Raw genomic sequence first — 26,748 nt, 5'->3', positions numbered from 1 at the left:
ATTAAAGAACTCACATTGTCTCAGTTTCACGAGTATTTTATGAGATAGTCTTATGAGATCATCATTTTACATTATATGACATCCATACATACTATGAGATATGTATTATAAGATTGTCTCATAAGATATTTTTTCCAATTTCACGTTCGAATCCATCATGGAGTTAAAATGTGTAGTGACCTAATAAGAATACTCATTATTTTAATGTTACTTATTCTCTATCTTGTCTTGCACAGAAATGAATAAACTTATTAGAGGTCAATTAATAGTGGATATAACTTATTAGAGGTCAATACTTGTACCAAGGTTTAGGTCGTCACTCATCAGGATTGGTTTATATTAGAGATTAGGAAAATTATATGACAGCTCACAGCATAATACAAACAATCATTAAGTTGGGAAAAAAAAAAATTATTGTTCTGAGAAAAGTAAAAATTTAAAAGATTTTACATAAACCAAATAAGGTGGATAAAGTGAAAAAAAGGGTTATACATTATATGTGTGGATAGAGTATCCTTTTGTAGGTGGTGGGAGTTTGGGAAGAAGAGGAATTGCATTATGGACTCCAACTGAGCACAAGGCGAGTCTGGCTTCTTGGTGATGGTGGTTGACACGCGGATGCCAACAAGCCTATATTATACCTTTAATAGTTTTTGAAGTAATTTGTAGGTTGCACCGCCGGCTCAATACAATTTGAGGCTTAAGACGAATATTTTAAATGAGCTCTTTTATATTTAAATATCACTTAAGTAATATTTAGTTTATTTCGCTTTGTTTGTTTTAGTATTAACATTTTTTGGAAAATTGTTCATTTTCCAAAGAGTATTTTCTAGAAAATTATCTCATTTTCTAGAGTTTGATAACGACCTTGAAAATGAGTTTTATAATGTTTTCTGGTGTTTGGTAGGCAATTTTTTTAATAAATATTTCTTGTATAATTTAAAACATGTCTATTATGTAAACCAACTAATGTAATTAATATAAATAAAAAACCAAGAATGAATTTGGTTTTCATATTAAAATTTTGACAATAGATACAATCAAAATTAATTAGTTGTCAAATTTTCATGATCTTTACTACTCATTTTGCTCATATATATGGATAATAACGTATGAACGCACATGCGCACACATATCAATCATTTGTCTATATATAAAAAATTTACAGGGGAATACATCTTCAATAAGTATAAATAATAGAAACTTTTAATTGTCTACTATGGTTAACCACAAGTCTTCAATATTACTCTAAATTATGTATTTACATAATGTATTTGCATAATATATTACCACTGCATAGTATCTGCATAAAATATCTGCCAACAAATGCAATTTCCCTAAACAATTATCATTTATTATATAACAATATTATTAGTCCATGGTAAAGATTGTCCTATGTAAAAGCAATTTAGAGCCATATAGCCATATAAGCACTACGTTTAAAATTTTCATCTTTTACTTCATTCATTCTTTTTTCTTTTCTTTTCTTAAAAAAAAAAAAAGTTTTTGCACTTATATGTATGAAAAAGAAGTAACTTCTGTCTGGAATCCATCAAACCAAAAATTTCTTAGAGAAAAAAGAAAATCAAGCTAGAAATTCAAAGCAAAGGATTGGGATTTTGGTAGAGAGGAATGAAATAATTAATGTTGCAAATCTGTTCTACCTTGCAAGTCAGAGCTATTGACCTATCAGTGAAGGGGAAAAAATCTAATCAGAGAATTATGTTACATAGGGGAAGAGAAACATGGAGAGAGAGAGAGAGAGAGATCTATGAGAAGAGAAGAGATTAGAGTTAGTGATAGTGAGGGTATGAGGAGAGAAAAAGTAAAGGGAAGAGAGAAAAGTGAAAGAGCTTACCATGAGAGAGAGAATGCGCCAAAAAATTATGTTTCCCACGGCTACAGGCGAAGATAGTATTTATAGAAGATGCAACATGTGAGAGAGATTGTTTTCCAAATTTTTTTTTGGGAAAACAAACTATAGAAAATATGCGTTATTTTTATTAGTGTTTTCCGTTAACTAAAGATAGTTTTCCAATGACACGTTTTGTTTTTTTTTTTTTTTTGTTTGTTTGTTTTTGTTTTTTGTTTTTTTCTTTTTTTTTTTGGCTACCAAATACTAGAAAATATGGAAAACTATCTTTACAGAAAGTTTTCTAGTGAAACAAACAGAGCGTTAACCATTAATTTAGTTAATGTTCTATATTATTATTTCTATTTAAAATTCATTATTGTCAAGGTTTAATATGACTAATTCACTTGAGCGATGCTAGAGTTATTACAAATTTTACTGTATAAGCCTTACAAATTAACATATCACCAATCAAAAGAAAAAAAAATGATTATGACATTCATATATTATTTAGGTGGCACAAATCATATTCTTGCTAAATCATTTTGTAAGATTTTTTTTTTTTTTTTTGGCAATAAAACTTGTTGTAATTTCAGCTTTTTCATTTGCTTAGTGGTGATTTGTTTGGATTACTATTAATTTGTAATTTTTTTTTGGGAAAAAATGCTAAAGTTAATATAATTTTTATTACAAAAAGCCTACAAACTGATGTGAAAAAAAAAAGAGATGGGTGGCACTTCAACAACTACAAGATAATACATGAATATTTGAATTACTTGGTATGATTAGTGATACAACAATTTGTAAGACCTATGTAATAAAATTTGTGGTATTTCTAATATCACTTAATTTTTTGGACCTCCTTAAAAGTGGAGGAAAAAGAATTTACAAGTCACATTTTTTTAATATAAAAAAAATCACTTATTCCCCCTTTTAGGGTCCTTTCTCTCTTAGGAGGCTTACTTCATGGCCTAAATGGTTTAGGCCTTGCACCAGCCCTAGAAACTAGGCAAAATTTTCCAAACAGTGCAATTTTTGAAAATTTTAAGCCGGATAGCACGCATTTAAACTTATTTAGTTAGTTAGACTTTTTTTGAAAGTCGAGTTTGGAATACTCGACTTTGGGCTGGAAAAAGAACACTATAGTGGCGTTTTTTTGTGTGCTTATAGCAACGTTTATAGAAAACGCCACTAAAAAAAAGGCCACCATGGTGTTTGTTTTCTAGCCCAAAGTCAAGTTTGCCAAACTCGACTTTCAAAAACAGTCTAACTAATTAAATAAGTTTGAACAAGTGCTATCCGACTTAAAAATTTCTAAAATTGCACTGTTTGGCAAATTTTGCCCTAGAAACTAAGCAGTGGTTGGTGGACACTTTCTCTTGAGAATTTTGAAAACTTTCTGTTTGCGGTACTTTTTTTCCTTGAGATGAAACTATGATTGTGCTGAAATTTGATAAATTATCCACATGACTGAATTCATGTGTCATTATTTGAGCACAATGTGTTACATAATGTTTTATTTATTTATTTATTTATTTGATAGGTAGATAGTGAAGAAAGAGTAGGTGGATTTAAACCACAAACATTAGACACTATAAAAGATGTTATTTAATAAATTGTGATGCAAGTGTGGGAAAATTTGACTCAGCTATTGCCATGATTGCCAGAAATTGGAGAGGGAATTTGGTGTTTGCTTGTTCTATCAAAGTGAACACCAACATCCCTGTTCAAGCTAAGGCTGAGGCACTTAGATGGGTTGTTTCTACTGTTCAAGCTGAGGTTGATGCACCTAGATAGGCTGTTTCTACTGCCATGAATCACAAACTTATCAATGTAAGTTCTGAAAGTGACTGTTAGGTTTGCATCCCAAGTTTGACTTCCTCCACCGATTCTGTTCCATGGAGAGTTAGTAATATTTTGCAGGAAACTAAGTATTTAGCTAGTTTAGATCCATCTTTTACTTTTAACTGGGTTCCTAGAAAGGCTAATCAGGCTGCTCATGTTCTTAGCCGTTGGTCACTTTCAAATAGATTTTTTGGATTCTTTGATTCTAATTCAGCTCCTCCTCCTTTTTTGGATGTAATTAAGGAGGATGCTCAGTTTGTATCTTGCAAAATTGGTGTGCAATGTCAAGGCATTTGGCAATTGGCATCAAACTTGGGTGCGAGTTGGACACTTAACAAAGAATTGGAATGAAATCAAAACTTAATTTGGTGTTTTTTATTTTATTTTATTTTTTGACCGAGAAAAATCTAATTTGAACTATTAATTGAATTTCTTTTTTTAAGAAAGATGTGGCAAAGACTTTTCAGAACGTCTTAAAGCAAACTCTTGCAAATTTGGTCCGTGGACAATTTGACAACAGCAACGCAGCATACCCGTGGGCTCTTGCCTACAGGCCATGGGTCCAATATATCAGATATGTTGAGTGAGCCACCATAATTTCCATGCAAGCAATCCTCGCGCGTGTGTGTTTTAAAAGACAGCACTATTACTCAAGCAAACTCGAGGGTCCTCTTGAGATGGATAGGCCCAAATATTGGAGATGGAAATAGGCCCAAAGGCATTAAAACCAAAAAAAGCCTAATTAACAACATTGTGGACAAAGCAATTTGCTAACCCACAAACATGAACAACGACCCAAGCAATACTCACTGTTTAAATATGTTTTTTTTTTTTTTAAATAATAATAATCAGTTTGTAATGGGGTCTCTCTTTTGGTGTATTTGATTTGTAGCTGGGATCAAAGAACTCACATTGTCTCAATTTCACAAGAGTATTTTATGAGACGGTCTTAAGAGATCACCATCTCACATTATATGACATTCATACATATTGTGAGAGAGGTATCATAAGATATTCTCATAAGATATTTTTTCCAATTTCATGTTCGAATCCATCATGGAGTTAAAATGTGTAGTGACCTAATAAGGATACTCATATTATTTTAATGTTACTTATTCTCTATCTTGTCTTGCAAAGAAATGAATAAACTTATTAGAGGTCAATTAATAGTGGATATAACTTATTAGAGGTCAATACTAGTACCAAGGTTTAGGTCGTCACTCATCAGGATTAGTTTATATTAGAGATTAGGAAAATTATATGACAGCTCACACCATAATACAAACAATCATTAAGTTGGGAAAAAAAAATTATTGTTCTTAGAAAAGTAAAAATTTAAAAGATTTTACATAAACCAAATAAGGTGGATAAAGTGAAAAAAAGGGTTATAAATTATATGTGTGGATAGTATCCTTTTGTAGGTGGTGGGAGTTTGGGAAGAAGAGGAATCACATTATGGACTCCACCTGAGCACAAGGCGAGTCTGGCTTCTTGGTGATGGCATGGTTTTCAAACCCAAACTATTCAATGAACCATTAAAGGGAGAGGTTCAAGGTTTTCAAGGTCGGACCGAGATTAAACCAAGGTCAAATCATGATGATGTCATAATTAGTTTAATAATTATTTAAAATATAAATAAATATTTTAAATTTATAAAACTTACAAAATTGACTAATATATCTATATATGCGAGAGAAATTTAATGATTTTCAAGCATATATTTCAAATTAAATAAGAAAGTTATTAAAATAAAATAATAACCATGAAAAAATTAAAATTTATGATTAATTTTTGAAGTAAAGTTGAATATCTTTGAAGAATTTTAATAATATATATATATATATATTTTTATTCCTTTTAAGAGATGGATAATTTAATTCGGTAGAATAGAATTGTGCTAAGTTGTTTAAAAAAAAAAAACGTTAAGTTTACTTCAAGTATTTTTTATTTTTATTTTTTATTGTTGAGCATATACTTTTAAGCTTAACTAAGTGGTTAGACTCTAGCTCCAACTTTGACTGTGCCAAGCTTCTAAACCTGGTAAGCGCACTTTTTCGATTTTTTCTTAATTAACAAGTATGCTTGAACCGTGGTTGGACCGTATGGTTCATGTCATTGGTTCTGCATGAACCGTGTAGTCCAACTACGGTTTAAGGGGTTCACAGAATTTCAAATAAATCCAGTTCTCTATGTTTAAAAAACCGAATTTCAGTTTGGTTTTCGGTTAACCCGGTCGGACCGTCTGGTCCAGTCCAGGCTCGTTGACTTGCAAATGCCAACAAGCCTATGTTATACCTTTAATAGTTTTTGGAGTAATTTGTAGGTAGCAAGGCCGGCTCAATACAATTTGAGGCCTAAGACGAAAATTTTAAATGAGTACTTTTATATTTAAATATCACTTATGTAATATTTAGTTTATTTCGCTTTGTTTGTTTTAACATTAACATTTTCTGGAAAATGGTTCATTTTCCAAAGAGTATTTTTTAGAAAATTATCTCATTTTCCACAATTTGGTAACAATCTTGAAAATGAGTTGGAGAATGTTTTCTGGTGTTTGGTATGCAATTTTTTTAAAATATTTCTTGTACAGTTTAAAAAATATGTATTCTAAGGGCAAGTTTTGGTCCTTAAGCCCAAAGGGTAAAAGGATCTAGGCCTAAAGAGGTCAATACAATAAATTTATAGAGAGTGAGTTGGAAAATTAAGTTTTAATGAGTTGGGTAACAATTATAATGGATTCTGATGATAAGAAAGTAAACATAGACTGGTCTTATCTAAAAAAAATCGTCATCAGCACAATATGAGGAGATTAATTCTTGTATATATCTTTTGAATTTGATTACAGGCACAATTCTTGTTGCTATGGTGTTTTTCTCTCAATTCTCCAATCCCCATTCCTCGGGGCCTTGTTTCTATTTTATACTATTTTCCTTCTTTCATCTCCACTCTCCACGTGTAGATTAAATTGTTGGTGTTGATTCTTATCCTATTAGCACCTTCATGAAATCTTTAGGAGTAGTTATAAGACTAAAAATTATTGTTCAGGTATCATTTCCTCATTAATACGGCCAGAGAGTTAGCTACAGAGCATTTAATGCAGTGATAGCAGTTTTCTCTTAGATATTTCGTAGCTATCCTCTGTCCTGTGCTTTTATGATGTATATCCTTATCAATAAAATCTTCCAGAATGTTGCTTCTAGATGGCAATCTGCACCTTCAAACCTTTGCTTTGCTTAACCGGGGAGGCATTCCTCCTCGAACCACCTTCCTAAACTCTTATGACCAACCCCCATTTCCTCATTTGCTAATGCAGACTCCTCGAACCACGTAACCCTCATTTGTAAGACCTATGTAATAAAATTTGTAGTATTTCTAACATTACTTAATTTTTTGGACCTCTTTAAAAGTGGAGGAAAAAGAATTTACAAGTCACATTTTTTTAATAAAAAAAAAATCACTTATTCTCCCTTTTACGATCCTCTCTCTCTTAGGAGGCTTACGTCATGGCCTAAATGGTTTAGGCCTTGTGCCAGCCCTAGAAACTAAGTAGCGGTTGGTGGGGTTGGTGGACACTTTCTCTCGAGAATTTTGAAAACTTTTTGTCTGCGGTGCTTTTTTCCTTGAGATGAAACTACGGCGCTTTTTACCTTTAGATGAAACTATGATTGTGCTGATATTTGATTAAATTATCCACATGACTGAATTCATGTGTCATTATTTAAGCACAATGTGTTACATAATGTTTATTTATTTGATAGGTAGATAGTGAAAAAAGAGTAGGTGGGTTTAAACCACAAATATTAGACACTATAAAATATGCTATTTATTATCACTAGACTATCATTTGAATCCAATGTGTTAAATATAAATCACATTTTTCATTTATTTATTATTTCTTCTGGTGAAAAAGTTTTTGTTAAGGTATATACCCACTTTATGGCATTAGGAATTAGAAGCGTGCTAAAATTTCCTTCGGAGGTGTTGTGATATGATCAAAGACGACAGTAGTGTTGCTCTTCTCAGATTTTTCCGAAGTGGAACAGAAGAATCAAACTCGAATTGCTCGTGTGCTTTTGCGGCTTTGCCTTTTGGGTTTAATTATGATTTTTTTTTTAAACATTTATTTCATGCCACACCTTTAGTCTCAATCGTGGTGCTGGCGTGTCATTGACTCATTGTACTACAAAGAGTACAGCAATTTGTGGCGCACATTTGAGATAGATATTGCTGTCTTCGTGAAGAAAAACATGGTAACTTTATTATTTGGTCAAAAACACGAAACACTGAGGTGGGGAAAAAGGTGAGTATGATTGTTTTGCAAAGTGCTGCACTAGGGCTTAGATTACTTGTTGGACTAGTGCGCATGCATCCGATCGACAGTGTCTTTTCTACAAAAGAAAGTTGCTCATATAGCCTCATAGTCCTTCAAATAATTCTTTCCATCAAACGCACGGGGAAAAGTTTTCAAACTTATGGTAGAGTGTTGTTCTTCTATTATTACAAACAAATTTACAATTTTTTTTTCATAACTCTCCTACGTGCTAGATTCTAATTGATTGTTAGTCACTTTAATGAAAAAATTTATCATGTTTCGGATGCATGCATTCCCTCTCTCACATGAGAGTGGACCCCCTTATGTGAGATATACATAATATACTTCCTTTACTTTTACATGGACTCACACTTTTTTCTCCATACTCATAGTCAACCATGTGAAAGAGTTGTAGCAAAATATGTATATTTATGTGTGATACTAGATTTTTTGTATAAAAATCATCTGTTGCAACAACCAACATAAAATTCAACACATGACATATTATAATTGGTAAACTATAAAATAGAATATTTAAGGTGAAATCGAGGATTTTTGTTCTTTAGCTCATTGTCATCTTTGAGATTTTAATAAAACTCCCCCCACGACCCACCCCTCAAAGCGCATTTTGATGGTAAAAAAATGGAATAAATGAAAAATGAGATATGATTGAACAAGCTTGTTTTCGTTTGGTAGTGACAGAATTGAAGTAGTTGGAAAGAAAATGGAAGATGAATTGTAATTATCTCAGATTTGGTAATGAGTATTTTCTATCTAGCTTACCATTTTCAATTTTCCCAAAATGAGAGGAAAAGGATGGAACAAAATGTCATACATATGTGATTTGAATAGCCTATCATTTTACCAAAGAAAAGGAGAAGATGACAAATATCATACGTAGGTAATATGATAAGATCACCCTTCTAGATCATTAAAAACAATTCAACATCAACCTTCTAGGTCATTAAAAATTAAAAAATTGAACATCAACCTTCTAGGTCACTAAAAACAATTCAACATACAACATCAATATGCATTATTGTCTCTCTACTTCTCCATTCATCCTCAATCAGCCTTCTTTTAAATTTTGTCTCTATCTTTTAATTTTACCCTCATTTTGATTTTTTTTTCCTCACTTTTTCATACTTTTACTAGATGGACAAAGTTTTGTTTGAAAACTCTTCTTTATTAACCCATTACGTGATAAATCATAAGCCCATTCACATTCACATGTATCTTGATAACATGATTCAATAAATTATTTAAAATTGTCAAATAATTATCTAAAATTCATGTGATTAACAATATGCACATTTATTCATTTAAGTTGTTGTCATATAGCTTGTTGAATATATATATATATATATATATATTTTAAATAACCGGCTTGGAAGAAAATTTTTTTTACTTATTATTGTTGTAATTATTAAATTATAGGAAGATAAAAAATTTTTAAATAAAATTCTTCAATTTTTTTTTTTTAATTTGGTCTCTCAATTTTTATTTCATCCCTAAATTTTAAGGGTTTAATACAATTTTAGCTAGGTAAAAGAAAAAATTAAATAACAAGATCGACCTAAGTACACGTATAGATATGATTAAAAGACTTATAATTCAATAGTATTGTTTGGTTTATTTTAAAACAAGGGGTCCGTTTGGATTGAGCTTATTGTTGCTGAAACTGAAAACTGAAAACACTGTAGCAAAATAATTTTTAAATGTGTAAATAATATCATGGGACCAATTTTTAATGAAAAAGTTGTTAAAAAGTGATATTTGTGGGTCCGTGAACAGTATACGAATGCACTGTTTACAGTGCACGAATGCACTGTTTACAGTGGAAAAGTCAGCCTTTGCGGCTAAAAGGAAAAAAAAAAAATAGTAAAAACGCGTTTTCATCAAAACACAGACGCTAAACGCCGAACCCAAACGACCGCAAGAAGTTCAAGAACCAAGTTCGCCTATCCCCTCCCTCACTAATTATTAATAAATAAACTCAATTTCTAATTTCAATAATATTTTAGAAATTTTGAGTTAAACTCAATTTCTAATTTGCCATGTTGCTTTTGTGATTGCCGACAGAGACAGTCTGACAGACAAAGACATATGGTCCCACTCTAATCCTCCCAAAGTTGACTCCCAAACTTGAATCCAGCCAATGAACAATGCTACATCTCTCTCTCTCTCTCTCTCTCTCTCTCTCTCTCTCTCTCTCTCTCTCTCTCTCTCTCTCTCTCTCTCTCTCTCTCTCTCTCTCTCTCTCTCAGTTGCATCAACAAAAAATTTGACAAAAAAATTTAATTAAGATGAGATTTGGATTCCCGTTCACGTTTGAAGTTTTTTTTTAGCCGTATTATTTGACTTTTTAATTAATTTTTAGCCACATCAGTGGATTTCGTACACTGTTTATAGGACCCATAAATTTTATTTTTTGGACCCGACTTCTGTCCAGTGGAAATTTTCACTGGACACGTCCGAATTCGGACACGTGTCCATCATCCAACGTGTCCAGTGGAAACTTTCACTGGACACAAGCTGCTCTCTTACTTTTTAACAACTTTTTTATTGAAAATGGGTTCCATAGTACTATTCACACATTTTAATATTATTTTGCTACAATATTTTTAATTTCAGCAAAATAAGTTATATCTAAACGAACATTAAATATTATTAGATTGGGATTAGCAAAAAAAAAAAATCATAAAAGGGGAAGTACAAATCAAATTCCCAACGAACACAAAAATTCAACAACACAACAAAATAAAAGGGAGATCTGATTATGATATATGATTTATCTTATTAAGAAAAAAAGTAGAGTTTTGAGGGCGGGGGCGAAGCTGGGGAGTGAGACAAATAGAGGGAGAGAATAAAAAACAAACAGTTATTGATTGAGATGAGTAGGGATTAGCATTGGTAAGTTAGGAAATATTTAATCCTCTCCTTGGATATTATTTACCTCTTAATCAATGAAAACAAAGTATTATATGTTTTAATTACCATTTCGGTCCTTAACATTTGTTTTATATATGAAAATGATTTCAAATGTTTTGATATTGTGTCAAATTAAATAGTCAATGTCGTCATGCGGTGAACAAAAGATATGTGGTTAATAATGATATTAAAAAAAAAATATATATATATATATATATATATATATATATTTTGTATCAAGGAGTCTGGTTTTGCCTTGTTCATACGAAGGATACCCGCTACACAACAAATTGTCCATGGCCTAGTCATATGCAATGCCGGCTCAAGGCCCCACTTGTTTAAAAAAAAAAAATGATTAAAGGGTTTTAAGGCCCCCAATTGTATGAGCAAAATGCCTCCAAAATTTATAAAAATGTCTTAATATTGTAAAATGATAATTGTTTTTAAAGGAAAAAATAATATAGGTGGGTTTTGTATTTTTTTTTTCCCTCACTTCCAAGAAAGTCTCCCAAAATATTGAGTAAATAAACTATTTCAGCATTATATATATATATATATATTATGAGTGTACTGAATAATTATTGACAAAAATTTTCTAACAATTTGCAAAAGAGATGTAAATAAAACTTAATTAGCAAGTTTACATCTCAAGAATCAAGATCAATTTTAATGCTATATATAATATAGAAAATCAAATAAATAGTATTTAATTGACATTTAGAATTTAAAATGCCTACTAAAATTTTTCGTCTTGGCCTTAAAATACATTGAGCCAGCCCAGTCCCATGCCTTAAAAAAAAAAAAAATATATATATATATATAGGAAATTTTTAGGTATTCTCAGAATACAAAGAAATAATGCTATCTTCTCTTACATTTATGGTAGATCCCACCATAAATTTAATGTGTGGACCTCATCATAAATGTAAGAGGAAAAAGTACCATTTTCTATACTCTGAAAGTACTTAAGATTTTTTCAACCAAATATTGTCCTCAATTAAATTCTAAAGATCGGTATCTGGAGACGAAAACAAAGATAGATAGACTAATAGAGTGCATATGTTTTTATTAACCAAAATTAAAAATTTTTCTAATAGACATCTACTATGAGTCGAAATACATATACCATTAAATGTCAACTAAAAAAAATGGTCATTTCAATAGGTTTAGTCACGACTTGCATGTGTTTAATTCGTTGAGACAGATTTGGACAAAACAATAGATTGAAACAATGCATAAAGTTGAAGCTTAGAGGGATGGCAATAGGGCAATAGGCAAGAATCCAATTCCCTACGTTAGCTAGCTCTGTCTAAGTGTCTGTTTGGGTACAGCTGAAAACTGAAAACTAAAAACTGAAAAATACTGTAGCAAAATAATTTTTAAATGGGTAAATAATACCGTGGGACCCATTTTTAATAAAAAAAATTGATAAAAAGTGAGATTTGTGGGACCCATTTCTGAAAAGTTGCTGCAAAGTTACTGAAATTGTCACTGTAGGGGCACTGTAGGTGCACTGTTCACAGCCCGTAAGTCAATATTCACGGCTTGAAAAAAAAAAAAAAAATAAAAAAAAAACGCAAACGTGAACGTGCCTGAAAATGGGCCAGCCAAACGCACTATAAGTGTATGTTTGGTTTGTGCGTTTTTCATTCACGTCTGGACGCAAACGTGTTTCAGCCTATTTTTTTTTTTTTTTCAGCTGTGCTGTGATTGTTGACTTTGGTACCAAACTTATTGCACACCTAAGCAACTTGTTAGAACTTTAATCAACTTTTCGGCATTTAAAAATTATTTTAATCAACTTTTCAGTACCTTTTACACAATTTTTTAGCAACTTTTCAGTCATGGGACCCACAAATCTCATTTTTTAACAATTTTTTCATTAAAAATGGGTCCCACGATATTATTCACACATTTNTTCGGTCCTCATCGTAGTGTTGTTTTCACACCATTTCCTTGAGCAACCAAGCATGCAAGAAAGAAAGGGTCGAAACACTCAAAGCTAGGTAATCTGTCATAAAAACTGACCATCCAGGAAAAAGCAACATGATTTGTATCATAATCCTCAAAATAATGAACCAATTGCTCTTGAGTTGTTGTCGGCCTAAGTTGGGTTTTGTGCTTTTGATATAAGTGCAATTTAGCAGCCTATTGGCCATGTTAACTTCTGAAAAAGTAGGTACAAAATTGAGTTCATAATTGGTTTCCTCAAAAAGACCAAATGGGGATAACTAACCGGGCCGGGGTTGATATTTTTAGTGCAGGACAAGTCTGAACCTTGGGTTAATGACGGGTTCACTACCCAAAGAAATTGAGCTCTTACGCATCATTTGCACCCTTTTCTTTTGATAAATTTGAATAGGTTTATTTACGTTATTTAAATTATTTTGTAACTTCATGCGTATGTATTAATATATTTAAAATATATATATATATATATAATATACATAATATAATTTTTATTATATAATTTAAATATTATTGATAGTCATTCTTATATTATTAGATAAAAAATTGTAAATTGTCAATTTCTTTAATTTTTTTTTTAATGTTCATTAATTTTAAACTCTTTGATTTTTGTACATAATAACTCACTTGACTAGATATTTATGATGTGGTTTCACATTTGAATTTAAAATTAAAAAATGGAACTCTCTCTAAAAATAAATAATTTAGAACACGTGGTGCAAAATTAGACTTTAATTGTAGAATTTAATAGGATTTTTTCTGAGTTATATATATATATATATATATATATGGGGAAAACAATGACCGTTTTAAACAACTAACATACACACAACAAAAATAGCCCATATAACACTAAGTACTAGATGATTGCGTCACCCATTAGTTCATTACAAGAACAAAGAGAAAAAAAAAAAAAAAAATTAAAACTCTGTTCACGACACTCATTATCTATGGTATTTTTTTGACAACTCTCCCTCTTCTATACTCGCACAATAAATTCTAATTTGACTAGGAGTTTTACTGCTGAATTAGTGCTATTTTTAGTGTTACTGCTAAATACAAATCAGTGTTCCTTTTCATATTCATTCTCTCTCAGGCTTTGGATTTTGTTTTGTAGGCTCAAATGTGCAATGGTAGGCCGCTGATCATCCACGGTTCAGTGTGAGTTTTGGATTTGAAACCCCAAAAGAACCCAGGTCCAACAAGGTCATACATCAACAGAACCTCACACCAATATAAATTGACTATGATTTGATTCACAATATGATTATTATTGAGTTTTATAAATGACCAATATTGTGTCAAACTCAGACACGGACAATCAGACACAACATTGGTGAAAGTGAAAATGTGCACATTAGCATTGTTTCTTGCTTAGCAGAGAGAGAGAGAGAGAAGAAGTGGAATCACTCGGCCCTACTTAAACAGTTGTGCTCTGCTCTAGTCAAAACTGGACTCATACAACCACGTTTTCAATTGCCATTTCCGCCCTGATACTTCCCTTTCCTTACCCCACCCCTTTTCCCTCTCCTCCTTGCCCCCTTTTCTAGCTCTTCTCCCATGGTTCTCCTCCAACCCATGATAGATGAAGTTTCTATCGTGGGGCCTTGGTGTGACAGTAAGTACCTTCCACCAAACGGCAATAGGTCTTGGATTCAAATCTGGAAATTAGTCTCTTAAAAAAAATAAAAAATTAAGAATAAGGTTAATTACCATGACTTTTTTAAAATTTCACAAAATTAGAGTAAGAGTTTTGTGTACTGGATATGACTTCTTCTATTTACTAGATAGTTAGGGTTTTAATTGTTTTATATCCAATAATGTTTTCATGGGTATAATGTAGAATCTTTTTTTAAATGTGGATACCTATTTTCAAAAATATGGATATTGTGTAAAGCAGTGTATATTAGGAAGTGTGAAACAAACATTTACAGGGGGTTTCAAGGACTGGCAAGGCCTCACAGGTGTTTTGAATTGGCCTCCGTGGGAAGCCTTCCATACAAATATGGAGGAAAATTCAAATTCTGTATACTTGATAGTAGCTTAATAATAACCCTAGGCACGTTATTGTGTTTTAATTTCAAACATGTATGTACCTCTAATAATTACCGAATAGGGAGGTATATACCTATGATTCTTTTAAATTTTTTTGCATGTCGTCATAATTAAAAAACTGCAGCGACTCCTTGAATAATGTACCCTAGATGAGTTCTCTTGTTTGTACTTTGATCTTTTGCGGTCTCAGTATTTTGTTATTTGCATCAGCTAGCAGGCTTCACGTTTCCTAACTTTTTGATTTTAGAGTTATATTCTCAACATATATTATTAAGAGAATATTGACCCAACCTATAAAAATAAGGCTTAAACCCTAGAGTTAAACTTATCAATAAGTTTTCTAACAAAAAAAAATGTTGTCAATAAGCGTAAAGGAAATAAATTTTAAAATAAGTTGATTGATAAACAATAAAAGTTATATATGTCAGTGATTGTCTCAATGGAAGTGATATGTTGCCCTAATTAATAATTAAAGTATACCCGCTCAACAAGTTGTTAGAAAAAATTATGATATTTGATGTTGTAAACTTGCATTAAAACTATTCAATAAAAACATGTACTTTACTATATATCTCAAAGGCAATTATTATTATTATTTTCTTCTTCTCCTTCTGTACATGCTTTTACATGGCCCCGACACTATATGATGAGAGCAATGGCATGAATCACGAGTATGACCAGTATGGGAAACCACGTGAAAATTTTCCCTCTCCCATGTGAAAGAATTACATAACGTGGACCATCACTCACAAAACACAAGGTTTTTATTCATAACCATCATTTTCCTTTATGAATAGAGACTCTAATTTATGTATTGTATGTTGGCATAACACATTATCCTATTTCTAGCCATATATAGGTACAGCTTTAAGGAAGGAATAAAAAAAAAAATATATATATATATATATATATATATATATATTTTGTATCAAGGAGTCTGGTTTTGCCTTGTTCATACGAAGGATACCCGCTACACAACAAATTGTCCATGGCCTAGTCATATGCAATGCCGGCTCAAGGCCCCACTTGTTTAAAAAAAAAAAATGATTAAAGGGTTTTAAGGCCCCCAATTGTATGAGCAAAATGCCTCCAAAATTTATAAAAATGTCTTAATATTGTAAAATGATAATTGTTTTTAAAGGAAAAAATAATATAGGTGGGTTTTGTATTTTTTTTTTCCCTCACTTCCAAGAAAGTCTCCCAAAATATTGAGTAAATAAACTATTTCAGCATTATATATATATATATATATTATGAGTGTACTGAATAATTATTGACAAAAATTTTCTAACAATTTGCAAAAGAGATGTAAATAAAACTTAATTAGCAAGTTTACATCTCAAGAATCAAGATCAATTTTAATGCTATATATAATATAGAAAATCAAATAAATAGTATTTAATTGACATTTAGAATTTAAAATGCCTACTAAAATTTTTCGTCTTGGCCTTAAAATACATTGAGCCAGCCCAGTCCCATGCCTTAAAAAAAAAAAAAATATATATATATATATAGGAAATTTTTAGGTATTCTCAGAATACAAAGAAATAATGCTATCTTCTCTTACATTTATGGTAGATCCCACCATAAATTTAATGTGTGGACCTCATCATAAATGTAAGAGGAAAAAGTACCATTTTCTATACTCTGAAAGTACTTAAGATTTTTTCAACCAAATATTGTCCTCAATTAAATTCTAAAGATCGGTATCTGGAGACGAAAACAAAGATAGATAGACTAATAGAGTGCATATGTTTTTATTAACCAAAATTAAAAATTTTTCTAATAGACATCTACTATGAGTCGAAATACATATACCATTAAATGTCAACTAAAAAAAATGGTCATTTCAATAGGTTTAGTCACGACTTGCATGTGTTTAATTCGTTGAGACAGATTTGGACAAAACAATAGATTGAAACAATGCATAAAGTTGAAGCTTAGAGGGATGGCAATAGGGCAATAGGCAAGAATCCAATTCCCTACGTTAGCTAGCTCTGTCTAAGTGTCTGTTTGGGTACAGCTGAAAACTGAAAACTAAAAACTGAAAAATACTGTAGCAAAATAATTTTTAAATGGGTAAATAATACCGTGGGACCCATTTTTAATAAAAAAAATTGATAAAAAGTGAGATTTGTGGGACCCATTTCTGAAAAGTTGCTGCAAAGTTACTGAAATTGTCACTGTAGGGGCACTGTAGGTGCACTGTTCACAGCCCGTAAGTCAATATTCACGGCTTGAAAAAAAAAAAAAAAATAAAAAAAAAACGCAAACGTGAACGTGCCTGAAAATGGGCCAGCCAAACGCACTATAAGTGTATGTTTGGTTTGTGCGTTTTTCATTCACGTCTGGACGCAAACGTGTTTCAGCCTATTTTTTTTTTTTTTTCAGCTGTGCTGTGATTGTTGACTTTGGTACCAAACTTATTGCACACCTAAGCAACTTGTTAGAACTTTAATCAACTTTTCGGCATTTAAAAATTATTTTAATCAACTTTTCAGTACCTTTTACACAATTTTTTAGCAACTTTTCAGTCATGGGACCCACAAATCTCATTTTTTAACAATTTTTTCATTAAAAATGGGTCCCACGATATTATTCACACATTTAAAAATTATTTTACTACAGTGTTTTTGAGTTTTCAGTTTTCAGCTGTATCCAAACGGACTCTAAGTCTGCACTGATATTTTTATAATTTATTAAATATTATTTAAAATCCAATCAACATTAAATTTAAACTCGTATAACATTTCAAAATAAATTCTAATATTAATAAATCTTCTCAAAACATAATAATATACCATTTAAGTCTTATGTTTCTCAAAAACAATATATTTTGAAAAAAAAAATTTGAACCATTAAAATCTTAAAAATATATTTCTCATAAAAAAAAAGTCTTAAAAATATATTAAAAAAAATTCAAACACCATAATACAACAATTAAAATCTTAAAACATAAAAAGAAAAGGTCAATAATATAACACTAAAGGACCGGCCCAAATGGAAGAAACCAATCAAGCATTATGTAAAGTTGAATTTATTCAACTATGTGTTGGCTTTATTCCGTGCCAAATTTGCTTGTAATTCAGCATTTAGAAACCCTGTATTTATGTGAGAATAATGTAAGTGTTGTGTGTGAGAGAGTGTGAAGAATTGATCAAGTGTGTGCATCAAGAGGCAACCCACGATTGGATTTCACAACTGACTTGTGAGTGGTGACTTGTCAGAATCTAGTACACATGTGGAGCACGGAGGAAGTTGAAAGGTCAGGACAGCTGGATCACTACAGGACACAAAGTACAGTTTGGTCTTTCTGTTAACTGGTGACTGGAACTCGCGACTCATCCTAGTCGCGTAGCGACTTGCCAGTGCACCATGTTTTGTTGAAAACTGACTTTTTACATTCCGTCTCATACCTTACTATAAATACCATAAACCCACAAAATGTAGAAAGCTTACAGAGAGAATTTTGAGAGAAAAACCCTAGAGCACAACAAGATTGATTCATCCATGATCTTATACATTTGATTCTCTAAATTCCTCCACTCTCACTCTCTCTATTGTCATACCCTTGAGAGGATCTTAAGCCAAACCCTTACCTCACCAAATTCATAGCAGTGAGAAGGTTATTGGTATTTGGGAAGCAGTTCAAGAGAGAACCAATTCATATTGGTTGTTGCAATGGGCTAATTGCGGGATCTGGTAAGCTAGAGAAGACACGATTAGGCATAACCTTGTTGGAGTAAGAAGATTGGAGGCTTAGGTGCATTGGGTAGATTAGGCTTGGAGGGTCTATTGCTATTCATGTATCCCAACTGATTTTCTAGTGGATCATTTTACTACTTGAGGGCAGCGAAAAGTTTTTTCGCTGAGTTTTTCGATTTTCTTTTCGATAACATGTGCCTGTGTTATCTTGTGTTTGCTTATCTCCATCCCTTACTCTTTGCTTTTAATTACTGCTGAGTTGTGATTAAAATATGGCTTAAAATAGTTTGCATATTTGGGTATTGCTTATATTTCATATTCCGCACATACATTATTTGAATATAAGCTTGTATTGGAATATTTGTAATTGGGAGTCTAAACATTTACAAGTGTTTTACACACTAAGTGAGTTTTCACATTAACTAGCCCATTTTAATAATAGATGTAGATCCTCGGATCATTGATTAGAACCAATATCGATCCAGACCTAAAGTTGAGCCCATGTTCAAGCTATATTTGAGCTACCAAGGTAAGCCCTAGGGAAGGTACACTTCTCCGAGGAAGATTTCTGAAGTTTTCTAATAATTCCATAATGACTCCGCATTAACAAAGTTCACTTGCCTGGTACAATTGCATTTAATGCAGAAGGACAAGCCTGAACAATAAGAAGAAAGAAAAGCCTGATAAGATTAGAAGTTATCTAGGTGAACACCTAAACAATAAGAGGAAACCTTAGAAGATCTCGTTCATGATGAAAAACAAAAAAAGAAGAGCCAGATAAGACTAGAAGTTATCCAGGTAAACATGGACAATGATAGTGATGTTTTTACTAAGTCCCAGACACGTCATACAAGGGAAACCAACGGCGCCTTCAGGTCCGTCAGTCCTTTAGGAGTAGATGGAAGGACTAGAGTGGTGGAATAGAAAGCAACGAGGCCATACTGAATCCCGACGAGAAAAATATCCAACGACTAAACGGAAGGCCAACGAAGAGAATCAAGAGCCAACGGGTCTAATAGCGTTACTTGACCTTTACGAAAACCTACACAAGGGAACATCTTACTAATCATGCAAAGTAAACCTGCTACAGATTCATATCCCCCTCATATGGAAAGACACCCTATAATATTGGAAACCCTAGTATCAGATCTTCTCCATAAGAAAAAATCCCCACTCTCAAGGGATCTTGGTTCTCGCTAGCTGCTATATAAGCAGCAGACCTGCACTTTTCTCAGGTATGCAAAAACTCCCTAGCTCTCTCACTATGGAGTTCATAGAGACTTCTCATTCACTAACTTGACTTTTGGAGGGTTTTTGGCCAGTACCACACCGGTGCCTTCTGTTTGGTCCTTTTGTTCTTATTCACAGGTACCCATTGGAGCGACTTGGAGCTTACAACTCACTGACGATTTTAGCACATCATCAGTTAGCGCCATTTGTGGGAAACGAGTGATAAGCCATATCGCCGTTTCAAAGACAAAGAGTTGTATGGTCCTAACACGATTAATGGCCACTACCAACCAAGCCCAGCACATTGAAGAGGCAAGTGCAAACCCTTGCTGTAGCAGTTGAACGACTCATTCAACAGAACTGTGAGTTGGAATAACAACTAGAGCAGCAGAATGACCAGGAGCCGAGCAATCAGAATGACAGACAAGATAGGGATGAATGTGACAACAATCGTCCCCCGACAAATGATCACCAAGAAAGGGATGATAAAAAAGAAAGCATTGCCATTAGTAGACGAGATCAGCTGGATACCAGTCATCCCACCAAGCTGGAAGTCGGGGCGTTATGCATCCACAAAAGATGGAAAGAAAAGATGGACATGATGATGAATGCCCTAAGAGGATGGGTATTCACCAACTTGGACGAACTAGTCACTAACTCGCCCTTCATCGCACAGGTGACTTCCTTCATCTTTCCAGCCAAATTTCGAATGCTACAGGTGGAGGCATATGGCAGTTCGTGGGACCTACTGGACCATTTAGAGTCATTCAAAACCCTCATGCATTTGCAAAGAGTTCCAGATGAAATTATGTATAAGGCCTTCCCTACCACACTGAAGGGACTAGCAAGGGTATAGTTTTGTAAACTTACCTCGAACGCTGTCTTAACCTTCAAAGAGTTTAGTGGACACTTTGTCATGCACTTCATCAGGGGACAAAGACATAGAAGATCCTCAGGGCCATACTAAGCATTACGCAGTGGGAAGATGAAAGCTTAAGGTCATATGTAACCCATTTTAACAAAGAGGCTCTCTTGATTGACAAAGCTGATGACAAAGTCCTTGTTACTACCTTCAATTGTGGGTTACAATCGGGGGAGTTTCTCTTCTCCCTTTACAAAAATGACCCAAAAATGATGGTCGAAACGCTGTACAAAGCCACAAAATACATGAATGTGGAAGATGTGATGATAGCCAGGGGGGATGGGCCGAGGAAGAAACAAAGACAAGACGACCATCATCTAGATAGAGGAAGGAAGTTGTCTCAAACAAGTGAGCGAAGGGACGAAAGAAGATCAAAACCCCGTCTAGGAGGATGAAAAATTTCTCCCCCTTAAATACCCTGCTGGATCAAGTCCTCATGCAGATAAGGGACGATGCAGCACTAATATAGCCAGACAAGCCGAAAAACAATCCAAGCAAAAGGCTCTAGAACAAGTATTATTGTTTCCATCGGGACCATAGGCATGACATCTCTGAGTGCTACAACCTCAAATAGCAGATTGAGGCCTTTGTCAAATAGAGGAAGTTACAACGGTTTATCAGGGGCGATGAAAACCCACCAAGGGACCCCGAGTCCAATCGACGGGCTAAAGAAAGACCCAGAGCCCTGCTTGGCTAGATAAGAGTAATCGTAGGAGGAAACACTATGGTGGGGTCATCTAAGAAGGCCAGGAAGACGTATTTACGTATGATGCAGAGTGTCCAGATTTTTGGACGACCCCCAAAAGCTATGAAGGTCGACAACCCTGCTATTAGCTTCACAGATGAAGTTGCTAGATGACTACACCACCCTCATGACAACACGTTGGTCATTAGCTTGTTCATTGTGGACTTCAATACTTGACGAGTACTAGTGGACAATGGGAGCTCAGTAGATTTCCTCTACTACCCTGCGTTTCAGTAGATGAGGGTCGACCGAAAGCGTCTCCAACCCTTAGACGTGCTGTTGGTAGGATTCGGTAGCACCAAAGTCTTTCCCGTCAGAACCATTACTTTGCCAGTAACCATCGGGATGTATTTCTTATCGTTGGTTGCTCCTTTGCCTACAATGCCATCATTGGTCATCCCACGCTTAACACATAGTGGGTGGCCACGTCCACATATCATCTGCTAGTGAAATTTTTAACAGAGTACGGGATAGGAGAAGCGCGAGGAGACCAGATGGCCACCCGTAAATGCTACATAGCCATGCTTGAGATGGACGATAATTTGCAAGCCTTGAACATTGAGGAGAGAAAGGTCACTGTAGAACCGACGGAGGATTTGGAAGAAATCTCCTTGGATGATGATACCCCTAGCTGGACTACTCGTATTGGTACACAAGCCAACCCTTCGGTTCGCAAAGAGTTTGCCTTCTTCCTAATGAGCAATCGAGACGTCTTCGCTTAGAGCCACGAGGACATGCTAGGGATTAGTCCAAGTACCATGGTACACTAGCTTAAAGTGTGCTCGTCCTTCCCCCCGATCCGGCAGAAGAAGAAGGTCTTCTCCCAAGAAAGGGACAAAGCTATAGCCGAAGAGTTACGCAAGCTGCTAGAGGTAAATTTTATTAGAGAAGTCTACTACCCTGATGGTTGGCCAACGTGGTCATAGTAAAAAAAAGCAAACGGCAAGTAGAGAATGTGCGTAGACTTCACCGACTTGAATAAGGCATGCCTAAAGGATAGCTATCCACTTCCGCGCATCAACCTCCTCGTGGACTCTACGGCTGGCCATTAGTTGTTAAGTTTCATGAACGCCTTCTTAGGGTATAATCAGATTAGGTTGGATGAAGCAGACCAGGAGAAGACTTCATTTGTCATGAGTCAAGGACTCTTCTGCTACAAAGTCATGCCATTTGGATTGAAGAACGCAGGGGAAACATACCAAAGGCTTGTAAACAAGATGTTTGCCTAGCAGATTGGGTGAAACATGGAAGTGTACATAGACAACATGCTCGTGAAAAGTACATTAGAAGTTAGCCACTTGGACGACCTCTGGGAGACATTTGACACCCTTAGCCTTTATCATATAAAGCTTAATCCCAGTTAGTGTGTCTTCAGTGTGGTGTTAGGAAAATTCTTAGGTTTCATGGTATCGCAACGCAGAGTAGAAGCCAATTCTGACAAAGTTTGGGCTATAATGGAAATGGTCCCTCTGAAGAACATCAAAGAGGTGCAAAGCCTAAACGACAAGGTTACAACCTTTAACTGTTTTGTCTCTAAGGAAACGGATTAGTGTCTACCATTCTTCAAGGTGCTAAGGAAGGCTTTTGAGTGGACTGACAAGTGCCAGGGGCATTTGAAGAACTGAAGGCATACCTCGCGTCCCCACTATTGCTTAGTCTGTCCAAACTTAGTGAAGAGCTCTCCCTTTACTTAGTTGTATCCTCAACGGTCGTTAGTTCTGCTTTTATACGGGAGGAAGACTGAGTGCAGTTACCTGTATACTACACCAGTTGGGCACTTCAGGGAGCTGAGGGGAGATATCTCTCAATGGAGAAACTGGCTTTAGCTGATTTTATTGCCAAGTTCATGACAAGAAAAGACGAAGAGGTGAAATCGATGGCATGGACGATATAGACAAACGGTTTGTTTAACCAATGGGCCGGAGGAGCTAGGGTCTTGCTATGGTCACTAGAGGGCTACACAATAGAATGTGCAGTCCACCTCTAGTTCTCAAAAACCAACAATGAGGTCGAATACGAAGTAGTCCTCTCGAGCCTCAACTTAGCTAAAGCAGTAGGAGCTGAGTCAGCTGTCATACATTACAATTCACAAATTGTGGTTGGACACATCAATGGCGACTACAAGACAAAAGAGGAACGGATGAAAAAATACTTGAGCATGGTCAAAAGCAAGATGTGTGAGGAATTATCGGTTAAGTTCATGCAAATCCCAAGGGAAGAGAATGAACAGGTAGATTGTTTGGCCAAAGTAGTGTCTGCTGAGTATACGGATGTCTCCAGTTAAGTACTATCCTTTATCTAATATTCCCTTACAATGGACAAAGTGGAGGTACAAGTTATCCCCCTAGGACTCGATTGGATGACGTCAATTATATCCTACCTCAGGAATGGGACATTGCTAGAAGATCACAACGCTTCCCATAGGCTGAAGGTATAATCTTCATGTTTCATCATGATGGGGGATGTCCTTTACAAAAGCGGTTTCTCCCGTTTGTATCTTAGGTGCCTAATCCCCGACGAAGTAGACAATGTCATGAGAGAAGTATACGAAGGAATATGTGGGAACCATTCGGGGGCACGCTCACTGGTTTACAAGCTGATACGAGTTGAATACTACTGGCCCACTATGTAGAAGGATGCCCAGTCCTACGTAAAGGCGTGTGACAAGTGTCAATACTTTAGCAAAATCATACGACAATTGATTAAGGAATTTACATCGATGAGCACCCTCTAGCCTTTTGCCTAATGGGGATTGTCCGCTATTGTCGTACAGCAACTTAAGTTCCTCGTTGTAAAGATCAATTACTTCACCAAATGGGTCGAGGCAAAACCATTGGCCACTATCACAGAAAAAAATCTCTGAAAGTTCGTCTAGAGGAGCATTATTTGCCACTTTGAAATACCCAGGGTCATCGTCTCTGACAATGGAAAGCAATTCAATAATGACGCATTTAGAGATTTTTACTAATAGTTGGGAATTAAGAATCATTACTCCTCTCCTGCTCACCCCCAAGCCAACAAACAGGTTAAAGTCATAAATCGGTCCCTGCTCAAGATGATCAAGACTTGGCTTGAGGGGGCAAAGGGCATATGGTCGATGAGTTGCCCGGTGTCCTATAGGCATATAGGACAATAGTTTGTACACCTACAGGAGAGACACCTTTCTGCTTTGCATACGGACATGAGGTTGTCATCCCGGCGGAAGTAGGACTGACCAGCCATCGAGTATCCCACCATGATGAAAGAAGGAGTGAGGAAGGGATACGCCTATCGTTAGATCCTCTTGACGAAGTTAAAGCAATGGTTGAACAGAGGATGACTCGTTATTAGGACCCTATGGCAAAGCACTACAACACCAAGCCTCGTCATTTTCAGGTTAAGGACCTAGTCCTAAGAAAGGTAACAATGGCCACTAGAGATTCCTTATAGGGTAAGCTGGGCACCAATTGGGAAGGACCATATTAGATCGTCGACTACCATAAGAAAGGGACTTACTACTTGGAAACCCTCGATAGGCAGAGGCTCTATCACTTGTGGAATATTGAGCATTTAAGGAAGTACTATCAGTAGTAGTCAGATGTAGCTTGTTTTATCGCTCTTTTTTCATTTTTCCATTTTTTTTATCAAAGGTTGGATGTCAAAAGATGTCAAGACTTTAAGGATGTCAAGTTTCTTTTTAGCTTTTTTTTTTTTTTTTTTTTTTTTTAAATTATTAATAAGACTTGTATGCATTATCAGAAACAATTAGAGATATGAACATTATTTTTTCCCAATTAGAAGAAACCGTAAATGTGGATTTGATGGGCAGGAGTCCTTCTTTTTGTGAAAGATGGGGTCCTTTAATTTTTATTAATGTTCTATATATACTCAATGTAAATACTTTGTTAAATGTAAGATAAAAATAGTGTAGGTTAAATATGTGACAAAAATTTTCTCAAAAAATAAAGGGTTATGCAACAAAATGTGCATCTGGATAATTTTATTAGTCATCACGTGATTGGATCCTTTGACTAGTTTGGAGGTAAATTTTTTCTTATTATTGTGTCTTTAGATTAGTGTGTGCATGTTAAATAAGTTACGTGGTATTATTATAAGGAAAACATTGATTTGTTTTTAATAATAATAAAGGCATTCATTTGTATGTATTTTATCACATGTAATAAATATTTTATTAAAGCAGTTTTTTTTTTTAAAAAAAAAAACATATGTTTAAATGTTATTTAAATTAATGAGTTATATATATATGGAAAAACAATTGAATATTAAAAGGGGAAAAGGAGAAAGTTATTAGTACCTTAAATAAACATTTGTAAATCTGTAGTTACATATATACATATATATACATACATACGTACATACATACATATATATATATATATATTTGAAAAAGAAAAAGGAAAAAAAAAAAAAAAAAGAGGCCATGTTCAAATCCCAATTATGAGACCCCTTCTTTTCCACTTCACACTTCAAAACATACCGATTTTTAAGAACGGTATATTTAAAATAGCAATAAAATAGAGTAGTATATCATAATTCTTTACTAAGATATATAACTTTTCTTTTTCTATTTGAAGAAAAACCTAAAATCTCCCCCCCCCCCCCTCAAAAAAAAAAAACCCCTAAAATCTTCTTTCTATTATAAAAATAAACCTAAAATCTTCCATCCATTAAAAATTTTAATGAATAATAAACTAAAGTATAAAATACACTTTTTATTCACAAACAATCAAACAATGTCTCTATTAATATTTTTTTTTTCCCCATTATCAAAATGTTTAGGGATGCAATTGAAACCAGACCTACAGCCTACCGATCCAAATGCAATTTTTATCAAAGAGAGTTTCTTAAATGGCATGAGCAGCTCTAAGTTTTAAAAGTTAGGTAACACATGGTGCTTGCTAGTTGGCCTCGTTTCCAATCATGAGCGTCACTTCATATACCGCACCTCTTCTCTCTATAAATAATTCTTCCCTCTCCACTCATTTCTTTTACTTTACCTTATTCTTCATCCTTTGAGAGCTTTGAGACCAGAGTTTGCACGCTGACCCGTCTTTCATAAGCACCCGTCATCTGTGCCTCCGTCAATCTTGCGAATTCCGTCATTTTTACGGAGCCATCCATTTATCCTATAAGTCTTCTTCTCCCCTTGTGTGTATGTGTGTGTGTCCTTTTTTTTTTTTTTC

The sequence above is a fragment of the Quercus suber genome, unplaced genomic scaffold, assembly GCF_002906115.3.
Source record: "Quercus suber isolate HL8 unplaced genomic scaffold, Cork oak 2.0 scaffold_128, whole genome shotgun sequence".
Lineage (NCBI taxonomy): Eukaryota > Viridiplantae > Streptophyta > Magnoliopsida > Fagales > Fagaceae > Quercus > Quercus suber.
This window is presented reverse-complemented; position numbering follows the sequence as displayed.